Genomic DNA, 10,264 nt, shown 5'->3' on the forward strand with positions numbered 1-10,264 from the left:
ATTTTTGGCTATTTAATTTATAAAGAGCAGACAAAAGCACGCACATCGATCTCAACTGGGTGCTCGACTAAGAAATAAGTGGAAAAGCTTTGTAAATGTAATGTCGGTGTGGCCGACTTTACATAAAAAAAAATTTTCTGGCTATTTAATTTGTGCAATAGTGGGGGAAAAAAGGCAAAATAGGTCTACATGGGGGGCAAAATGCAAAAAACCGTGTTCGGTATTTGGCCTTTGGCCCAGTAATTCATTTTGTTCGGCTTCGGCCAAGAATTTTCATTTCGGTGCATCCCTAATTAGCTGTGTTTAATTAGGGTTGAAGCTAAACTCTGCAGGGCTGTGGCCCTCCAGGAACTGAGTTTGACACCTGTGGCGTAGTGTGTACCACATAATACAAATTTATTTGCTTTCAATAAGTACACATAACATGGTAACCATTCTGGACTCACTGAAAATCTGACATTATAATCTGCTGTCAGGTATGTGAGTAAGTAATCTGAGCCAATGGTGTGGGAAGTGAGTCAACTGACCAATTTAGTCAGTAATTCATACTGATTGCCAGTCCGCTTGTTTGGTTTGATGTACGGAATACTTTTTTCTCAACAGCCGTTTATGAGCACTCTTCATTTGTAGCACATATTTAAACTAAGCGTTTGAAAACTCACAATGTTTCAGACACCAATAATTTAATAATTCAGAAAAGATTAATCACTGTCTGGCCAACTTGAGATTTCCATCTGGAGATAAAGGTTAGGATCATGATTTTTTGTTAGTACTGCAGCAGACCATGGGTGTTTATTTATTTTAACTTCTGGCATCATTTTCTCACCCTCATGTCATTCCAAATACAAGACTTTCATTTATGTTCAAAACATATAAAGTCCATGTAACCAAACTTTGACAATTTAAAAGGATCATAAAGACATGGTAAACATAGTCCATATGAATTGAATGAGTTAATCCAAATCTTCTGAAGAGACACGATTGCCTTATATGATGAACAGGTTCACCCAGTATAGTTAAGATATGTTAAGTTGAGATCCTAACATGTTTCTAACTTCAAACTTGTTACTGGCTAAAAGGTTTCTATTCATAATATTGATTTCTCCAGTCATCTCATCTGAAACACGCACCGATCGAGCACTGTTGAAAATGATCCAAAACAGTTAATAAATATGTCTAAATAAAGTCGACTTTTTCACTGTAGGGAAGCGTATGGATTATGAACTTGTATTTTGGCCAGAAGCAAGTAATTAAAGTTAAAACGCCTTAATAAGGGATTTATTACAAACATGCAGATTTTCACTTCACAAGACATTAATTAATTGTGGATTACTGTGATGTTTTATAAGAGTTTGGACTCTTATTCTGACATCATTCATTCACTGCAGAGGATGAAATGCTAAATTGTATGTCGCTTTGGATAAAAGCATCTGCCAAATAAATAAATGTAAATATAAATTTCTCCAAATCTGTTCGGATGAAGAAACAAACTCATCTACATCTTAGGTTGAGTAATTTTTAGCAAATTTTCAGTTTTGGGTGAACTCTTTTTTTTTAATTTAGGCAATTATTCACATAAACATTGATCAACATGCATAAACCACACATCTTCTGGTGTAGCTGCATCACAGTGTCATCTGTTTCCAAAGCCAAAGTATAATCTTAAAGATTATTTGGTATTTTCAGCAATTGTGAACTGAATATCTCAATATCACCTCATTTCTTACATTTTGTGGAACAGGTCAATCAAACATTACTTCTTAATGGATAAAGGAGACTTTTTCGTGCATTTTATGGACCTAACGGAGGAAGAACTGAAGAAGCCGGTTTTAGCAAATTTTCAGTTTTGGGTGAACTATTTGTTTTAATTTAGGCAATTATTCACATAAACATTGATCAGCATGCATAAACCACACATCTTCTGGTGTAGCTGCATCACAGTGTCATCTGTTTCCAAAGCCAAAGTATAATCTTAAAGATTATTTGGTATTTTCAGCAATTGTGAACTGAATATCTCAATATCACCTCATTTCTTACATTTTGTGGAACAGGTCAATCAAACATTACTTCTTAATGGATAAAGGAGACTTTTTCGTGCATTTTATGGACCTGACGGAGGAAGAACTGAAGAAGCCGGTTGATGACATAATTCCTCCACGGCTGGAGGCCCTGCTGGAGCTGGCCCTAAGAATGAGCACTGCCAACACAGACCCCTTCAAAGATGATTTGAAGGTCAAATGCGCATCTGTCTTCTCACCAATTACTTCAACAGTCGCACTTTGTAATATGTAGAGTATGTTTGTGTATTCTGCATAACAGTCTAGATTTCAGATGTTGAGCAATTGCTTTTGCAGTAGAAATCCAAATGAAAAACAAATTGTTGTTCAGTTTCATCTTTTGCCTAAAGACAGGTAATTTTACTCAGTATCTTTTGTCTTTGTTGTGCTGGCCGATACACCATTTATCCTGCACTTACAGCGTGCCCTAATCAGAGGTAATGTGACAAGATTCCAGCAAAAAGCAATTTGTCTGTCCACTCTGGAAGTGTTATAAAGGGACATGACATAAGAAGCTAGGGCTGCACAATTAAGTGAAATAAAGCTCAAATCACAAAGGCTGCTATTTAATTACTGTAAATAAATATATAAGAAGGATGTTTCATGAAGCACAGCAGTTAACTTTTTTGAAAACTGCCAAATGAAAATGTCATCCAGCAGTTTAACGTTTTGTGTGTGAAAATGGCTACTGTCACCCATCTAAATGATTGTATCATTTGGAAGGTGGTTGAGAGCCTTCTTAAGGAATGGAAAATTATGTGCAGCAAAAACAGGCAACAGGTCAACACTGAAATTGCATTATTTAACAGTATTATCCTCTTCCAGATTGACCTGATGCCCCATGACGTTATCACCCAGCTGTTGCGTGTCCTCGCTATAGACACCAAGCAAGAGAAAGCCATCATTAATGCAGAGCCCACAGAGGTGTCACTTAGCGGCCTGGAGGCTTTCTCTTTCGACTACATCGTCAAGTGGCCACTTTCTCTCATAATCAACTGGTACACATCTTTTCTGTATGACAGTATAGCTTTTATTTCAAGCAGCTTGTGATTGTAACTATGGCCCCGTGCTTCTTAAAGAAATTGTTTTGTCGTCATTTAACTGACCTTCATTCGTGTTGTTCCAGCCCTGTATTCCATGCACTTAAGGTGCAGTTATATTTAGTGTTGTTTGATGAATTTTCAGCAAGAGATATCATTTAAATAGGAATCCATGCATTTGGAAATGTTGCTCATTACACACTGTGTGATCGGAAATGTTGCACATTATATACTACGCTATTGAAAATGACGCACATTACGCACTGCGTTATTGGAAATGTGACACATTACACACTACGCTATTGGAATTGTCGCACATTACGTTATTGGAAATGTCACATTACACACTACGCTATTGGAATTGTCGCACATTACATTATTAGAAAATGTCGCACATTACTCACTGCGTTATTGGAAATGTCACACATTACACACTACATTATTGGAATTGTCGCACATTACGTTATTGGAAATGTCACATTACACACAACGCCATTGGAATTGTCGCACATTACCCACTGCGTTATTGGAAATGTCACACATTACACACTACGTTATTGGAATTGTTGCATATTACGTTATTGGAAATGTCACATTACACACTACACTATTGGAATTGTTGCACGTTACGTTATTGGAAATGTCTCACATTACGCACTACATTTTTGGAAATGTCACGCGTTACGCACTACGCTATTGGAAATGTTGCTCGTTACACGCTATGCTATAGGAAATGTTGCATGTTACACACTTTGTAATTGGAAATGTCACGTTACACACAGCTCTACTGGAAATGTCACACGTTACAGACTTTGTTATTGGATATGTCGTTTGTTATTGGAAATGTCGCACTTTACACACTACACTATTGGAAATGTCACACGTTACTCACAGCTCTACTGGAAATGTTGCACGTTACAGACTTTGTTATTGGAAATGTCGCACTTTACACATTACGCTTTTGGAAATAACGCATGTTACACACTAAGCTATTGGAAATGTTTTACGTTACAGACATTACATTATTGGAAATGTCGCACATTACCCACTGCGTTATTGGAATTGTTGCACATTACGTTATTGGAAATGTCTCACATTACACACTACACTATTGGAATTGTTGCTCGTTACACGCTATGCTATAGGAAATGTTGCATGTTACACACTTTGTAATTGGAAATGTCACGTTACACACAGCTCTACTGGAAATGTCACACGTTACAGACTTTGTTATTGGATATGTCGTTTGTTATTGGAAATGTCGCACTTTACACACTACACTATTGGAAATGTCACACGTTACTCACAGCTCTACTGGAAATGTTGCACGTTACAGACTTTGTTATTGGAAATGTCGCACTTTACACATTACGCTTTTGGAAATAACGCATGTTACACACTAAGCTATTGGAAATGTTTTACGTTACAGACTTTATTATTGGAAATGTCCCACATTACACACTACGTTATTGGAAATGCCGTACGTTATAGACTTCGTTATTGGAAATGTTGCATGTTACACACTAATCTATTGGAATTGTTGCACGTTACACACAGCTCTACTGGAAATGTCACACGTTACACACAGCTCTACTGGAAATGTCACACGTTACACGCAGCTCTACTGGAAATGTCACACGTTACACGCAGCTCTACTGGAAATGTCACACGTTACACGCAGCTCTACTGGAAATGTCACACGTTACAGACTTTGTTATTGGAAATGTCGCACTTTACACACTACACTATTGGAAATGTCACACGTTACTCACAGCTCTACTGGAAATGTTGCATGTTACGGACTTTATTGGAAATGTCGCACTTTACACATTATGCTATTGGAAATGACGCATTTTACACACTAAGCTATTTGAAATGTTTTACGTTACAGACTTTATTATAGGAAATGTCCCACATTACACACTACGTTATTGGAAATGCCGGACGTTATAGACTTTGTTATTGGAAATGTTGCATGTTACACACTAATCTATTAGAATTGTCGCACGTTACACACTAAGCCATTGGAAATGTTGCACGTTACACACTGCATTATTGAAAATGTTGCATGTTACACACTTTGTTATTGGAAATGTCGCATGTTACACATTACGTTATTGGAAATGTCGCACATTACACGCTGCGTCATTGGAAATGTTGCACGTTACACACTGCATTATTGAAAATGTTGCATGTTACACACTTTGTTATTGGAAATGTCGCATGTTACACATTACGTTATTGGAAATGTCGCACGTTACACACTGCATTATTGAAAATATTGCATGTTACACACTTTGTTTTTGGTAATATCGCATGTTACACAGTACGTTATTGGAAATGTCGCACATTACACGCTGCGTCATTGGAAATGTTGTGCGTTACACACCGTGTAATCGGAAATGTGGAAATGTCGCATGTTACACATTACGTTATTGGAAATGTCATACATTACACACGGCGTCATTGGAAATATTGCACGTTACACATTGCATTATTGAAAATGTTGCATGTTACACACTTTGTTTTTGGTAATATCGCATGTTACACAGTACGTTATTGGAAATGTCGCACATTACACGCTGCGTCATTGGAAATGTTGTGCGTTACACACCGTGTAATCGGAAATGTTGCACATTAGACACTACGTTATCGGAAATGTCGCACGTTACGCACTAAATTTTTGGAAATGTTGCACACTGCGTTAATGTCATTCAAATGTCGTTAAACGCTACGCAATCAGAAATGAACTACTCCTTTAACACAATGTTCTGTTGTACAGAAAAGCCCTGACACGATACCAGATGCTCTTCAGGCACATGTTCTACTGCAAGCATGTGGAGAGGCTGCTCTGTAATGTGTGGATCAGCAATAAAGCAGCTAAGCAATATTCACTGCACTCTGCTAAATGGTGAGAATAAATATGTATTTTGACCTCGGATTGTGTATCTTCAAGTGAACATCTTTTAAGTAGCTCTTGTATATTGTAGGTTTGCTGCTGCCTTTGCATTAAGACAACGGATGCTCAACTTTGTGCAGAACATTCAGTACTACATGATGTTTGAGGTTATGGAGCCCACATGGCACATCATGGAGAACAACCTGAAATCTGTAAGTCAATGAAATAAAACATCTGCTTTATTCTTAATAATTACGGCTCATGACTTCAAAACAAGCAGTTCATTTTATATAATACATTTAATCGGCTTTAAGTCAGATTTATCTAGTTTCTTTTTGGGTTAACAACCTGTTAGAAGCGGAACATTTCCATGTACATGTATCCAGTGATTTTACCAGTCAATAAGTGAATTTACCTAATTCAACTTTAATTAATGAATTGCTTCAGTATATGACGGTCAGGATTCTGAAACTTTGGTTGCCAATTAATTATAAATAAATAAATAATTGCAATTTATTGGTACTGTATAAATGTATTACACAAACACCTACTGTCATTAATTCATGTTTATTTTACATTACATTAAACATTATTAAAATGTTATTTCCTTTAAAGCTAAACAAATATAAAATGTAATATATGGAGTGCTTACATAATTCCATAAAAATTCTTTATTTGTATGCCAGTATCCATTATTGGTTTGAATTTAAAGAGCACAGTGATTATGGTTCTCTCAAATAATGGTAATCAGGCTGTTATGTAATAATCGTGATAGGTCTGGCTGAGCACAAATGGAGTTTAAATTAATTCACAGCGCGTTCTTAATTTGATTGTCTTTTTTTAGGCTTCCAACATTGATGATGTGCTGTGTCATCACACCAGCTTCCTGGATAACTGTCTGAAGGACTGTATGCTCACCAACCCTGAGCTGGTCCGCATCTTCTCCAAGCTCATGTCTGTCTGTGTTATGTTCACCAACTGCATGCAGGTAAAAATACAGACATTACTGAGAAAAGCCTGCTTTTTATAGGGTTGGTACGATTTTTAAAAAAATGTTTTGAGGTCTCTTATGATCACTTAGGATGCATTTATTTGCTCAAAAATACAGTAAAACCGTAATACTGTAAACCATGTTCTATTTTAAAATGTAATTTATTCCTGCGATGGTAAAGCTACATTTTCAGCATTCATTACTCCAGTCTTCAGTGTCACATGATCCTTCAGAAATCATTCTAATTTGTTAATTTGACTCCCAAGCTTTTAAATGGTATACTAGTGTATAATGTCACAAAAGCTTTTTATTTCAGATAAATGCAGATCTTTGGATTTTTCAAAGAATCCTGAAAAAATGTACTCAACTGTTTCTCAAATATTGATAATAATAATAATAATGAATGTTTCGTGAACTGCAAATCAGCATATTAGATTGATTTCTGAAGGATCATGTGACACTGAAGACTGGAGTAATGATGCTGAAAATTTAGCTTTGATCACAGGAATAAATTACATTTTAAAATATATTCAAATACAGAAAGCGGTTATTTGAAATAGTAAAAATATTTCACAATATTACTGCTTTTGCTGTATTTTGGATCAAATAAATGCAGGCTTGGTGAGCAGAAGAGACTTCTTTAAAAACATTAAAATCTTACTGTTCAAAAACTTTTGACTGGTAGTGTATATAGTTTATTGTTGTCTCTGGGGATCACTTTAACGGGATTGTGCGTGTTGTGAAATGCGCAAATTTGCTATTATTTCATAATGAAGCTTTCCTGTTCTGTCATGCTCATACTGGAGTGTTTATTTTGATTGTTTTGCAGCGGTTCACTCATAGCATGAGGATAGACAGTGAGATGAAGCGCCTGACTCTCGAGCACGGCACTATGGAGGGCTCTTCAGCCTCGGCTGAGCGGACAGAAGAGGCAGAGAAAAAAAGACTGGCCTCTAAAGTGAGTCATTGGCATTGAATCAATTATTTTACAATACCAAAACTAAAGAGGCACTTTAAAAACAAGCTGTGTAATCACTGTCACCATAATAAAAAAACACAAATAATTATATCCTTATAATCAAACAATTAAAATAAATAATAATCATATTTTATCTCATCTCTTTTCTCATCTCTCCCAGTTCCTAGCTGAGCACGTGGATGCCCTGCAGTCTGACTCTGGGTTTGAGGCGACCATCAGCAAGTTTGACAGTAACTTCAGCACATTATTGCTGGATCTTTTGGATAAGCTCAGCATTTACAGCACCAATGACTGTGAACACAGCATGATCAACATCATCTACAGGCGAGTTGTGAAAAGAACCTTTCATTAAACTGTCCCTCAGTGCATGTATCAGTGCTTACTGATTTAACCTGGCCTGAGCATTAACAATAGAAATCTCTTACATTTGAAAAGCGTATACAACCCTCATTAAAATTCAGTCTGCTCAACAGAGGTGCTATGAATAATGAGATTTCTTTTTATAGGCTGGACTTCAATGGCTTCTACACAGAGAGATCGGAGAGAATGGCTATTGAGAGAAGCCAGAAAACTGCTGCATAGCATCATCCATTATAAAAATCAGTTGTTTTTAAAGTGTTCAGTGTGCTGATTTGTCTTTTTTTTTACAAAAATATGTAGTAATATTACATGGTGCTGTTACATAAAGCACTTAAAGTCTTGTTTGATCATTTTCTCCTCTCTGTTGGAAATGTATTTAATGGTCTTGTACAAATTTAATGAATTCAACCCGACTGAAAATCCAATATAATAAAGTAAACATTTAGCTTTGTTCACTGTTCTTTATTCTTCATTCCCTGCCTCTTATTCTAAACACAACTGTATTACTTTCACAAACTTCTTTTCAATGACAAGAGAAGACGGAGCACTAATGTGCTCATGGTATTTACATGCTTTATCCAAAGATCTCCAAAAAAGTGGCCAAAATTATTAGAACACTAGTATTTTCACCAGCTAAAAAATGGTTTGAAGTCCGTTATTTCTCTGTTTTGCTGTAGTGTGTCAGTAGGAAATATCAGTTTACATTTCTAAACATTCATTTTGCTATTAATTGTAATAATCCAGTGAGACTTTTGTTTGCACAATGTAAACTGATTATTTCCTATTGACACACTACAGCAAAAAATAGAAATAACTGACTTAAAACCATTTTTAGCTGGTGAAAATACTAGTGTTCTAATAATTTTGGCCACCTCTTTATATATACACTTAATAGTACAAATGTTTCATTGTTGTACAAATTTTAAGGTTTTATTACTTTTTGTTCCTTAAATCCACACTTCTCCTGTGATCAGGATAATCCTGCTGTTTTTTTGGATCAGATATCCTGTTCAGTTCGGTTTTTGAACAACACGTACTGAAAGATTGATCCAGATCAAAACCAAGACTGGATTACAAAATAGAATCTGATTTCAGAATCTTTTTTTTTCTTTTGAAAAGCCCATTTTCAGGATTTGCTCCAATCCGATTGCCAACAACCTATTACATTTCTGTTGAACAACTGTTGAACAAATTAGTTAAGTGAATTATTCACTTACACAAAAGACGCCACCTACTGGCCATATGATGTGACCTGAAGAGATAAAATCAGGGCCCGTATTCACAAAACGTTTTATCTTACCACTAAGAGTTCTCCTAAATAGCAGTTAAAGTATTTAGCTAAGAGTTTTCTCTTAAAACCTATTCACAAAGCTGCTGAGACAAACGGGGGCGGGGTTGACCTCGTTGCTATGGATGATGTCAGCGTGCTTACTAACTATGCACACAGTGATTGGCTGATAGTCTCTGTCAGCGATTTATTCATAGAAATATTGTAGAGCACACTATTATGTTGCCACATTCAAATAAAGATTTTAAAATGCAGGCTAAATGTCTCTAATGTTCGGTTAATTGTCAGTCTCTTACATGTGTGCTTCTCGTAAACAATTAGCGGATATGCATATAAACAGCCTTTTAATTAACAGAGTAGAATAATCATGACTGATAGTAAGACATGCATACATAAAAACAAAACAATAAACTGGACGTAAGAACAGCTGTTACTTCTTGCCCAACTGGTTAATGAAAACAAGGATATCATCAAAGTTAAATTTGGAGTTGGGGTAACCTCCAAAACCAAAGGTGATACATAATAAAAGCTCATTATCGTCAAATATTTCTAAAATATTTACGTTCCGAGGCAGATTGCCAGCAACAGCCGTTTTAGGATAGTTTGTGGCTTGGTCTTAGTGACTTAGGAGTCCTCTTCACTACTCCTAA

At 36.1% G+C, this 10,264-nt stretch overlaps 1 pseudogene; it reads left to right on the plus strand.

The window, feature by feature from the left end:
- The window catches only part of LOC107745667 (gamma-tubulin complex component 2-like), a 17,164-nt pseudogene extending 8,616 nt beyond the window's left edge, over nt 1-8,548 (plus strand).
- The last annotated feature ends 1,716 nt before the right edge of the window (nt 8,549-10,264 follow it).

The sequence above is a fragment of the Sinocyclocheilus rhinocerous genome, unplaced genomic scaffold (genome assembly GCF_001515625.1).
Source record: "Sinocyclocheilus rhinocerous isolate Xijiao unplaced genomic scaffold, SAMN03320098_v1.1 scaffold768, whole genome shotgun sequence".
In the NCBI taxonomy this organism is placed as follows: domain Eukaryota; kingdom Metazoa; phylum Chordata; class Actinopteri; order Cypriniformes; family Cyprinidae; genus Sinocyclocheilus; species Sinocyclocheilus rhinocerous.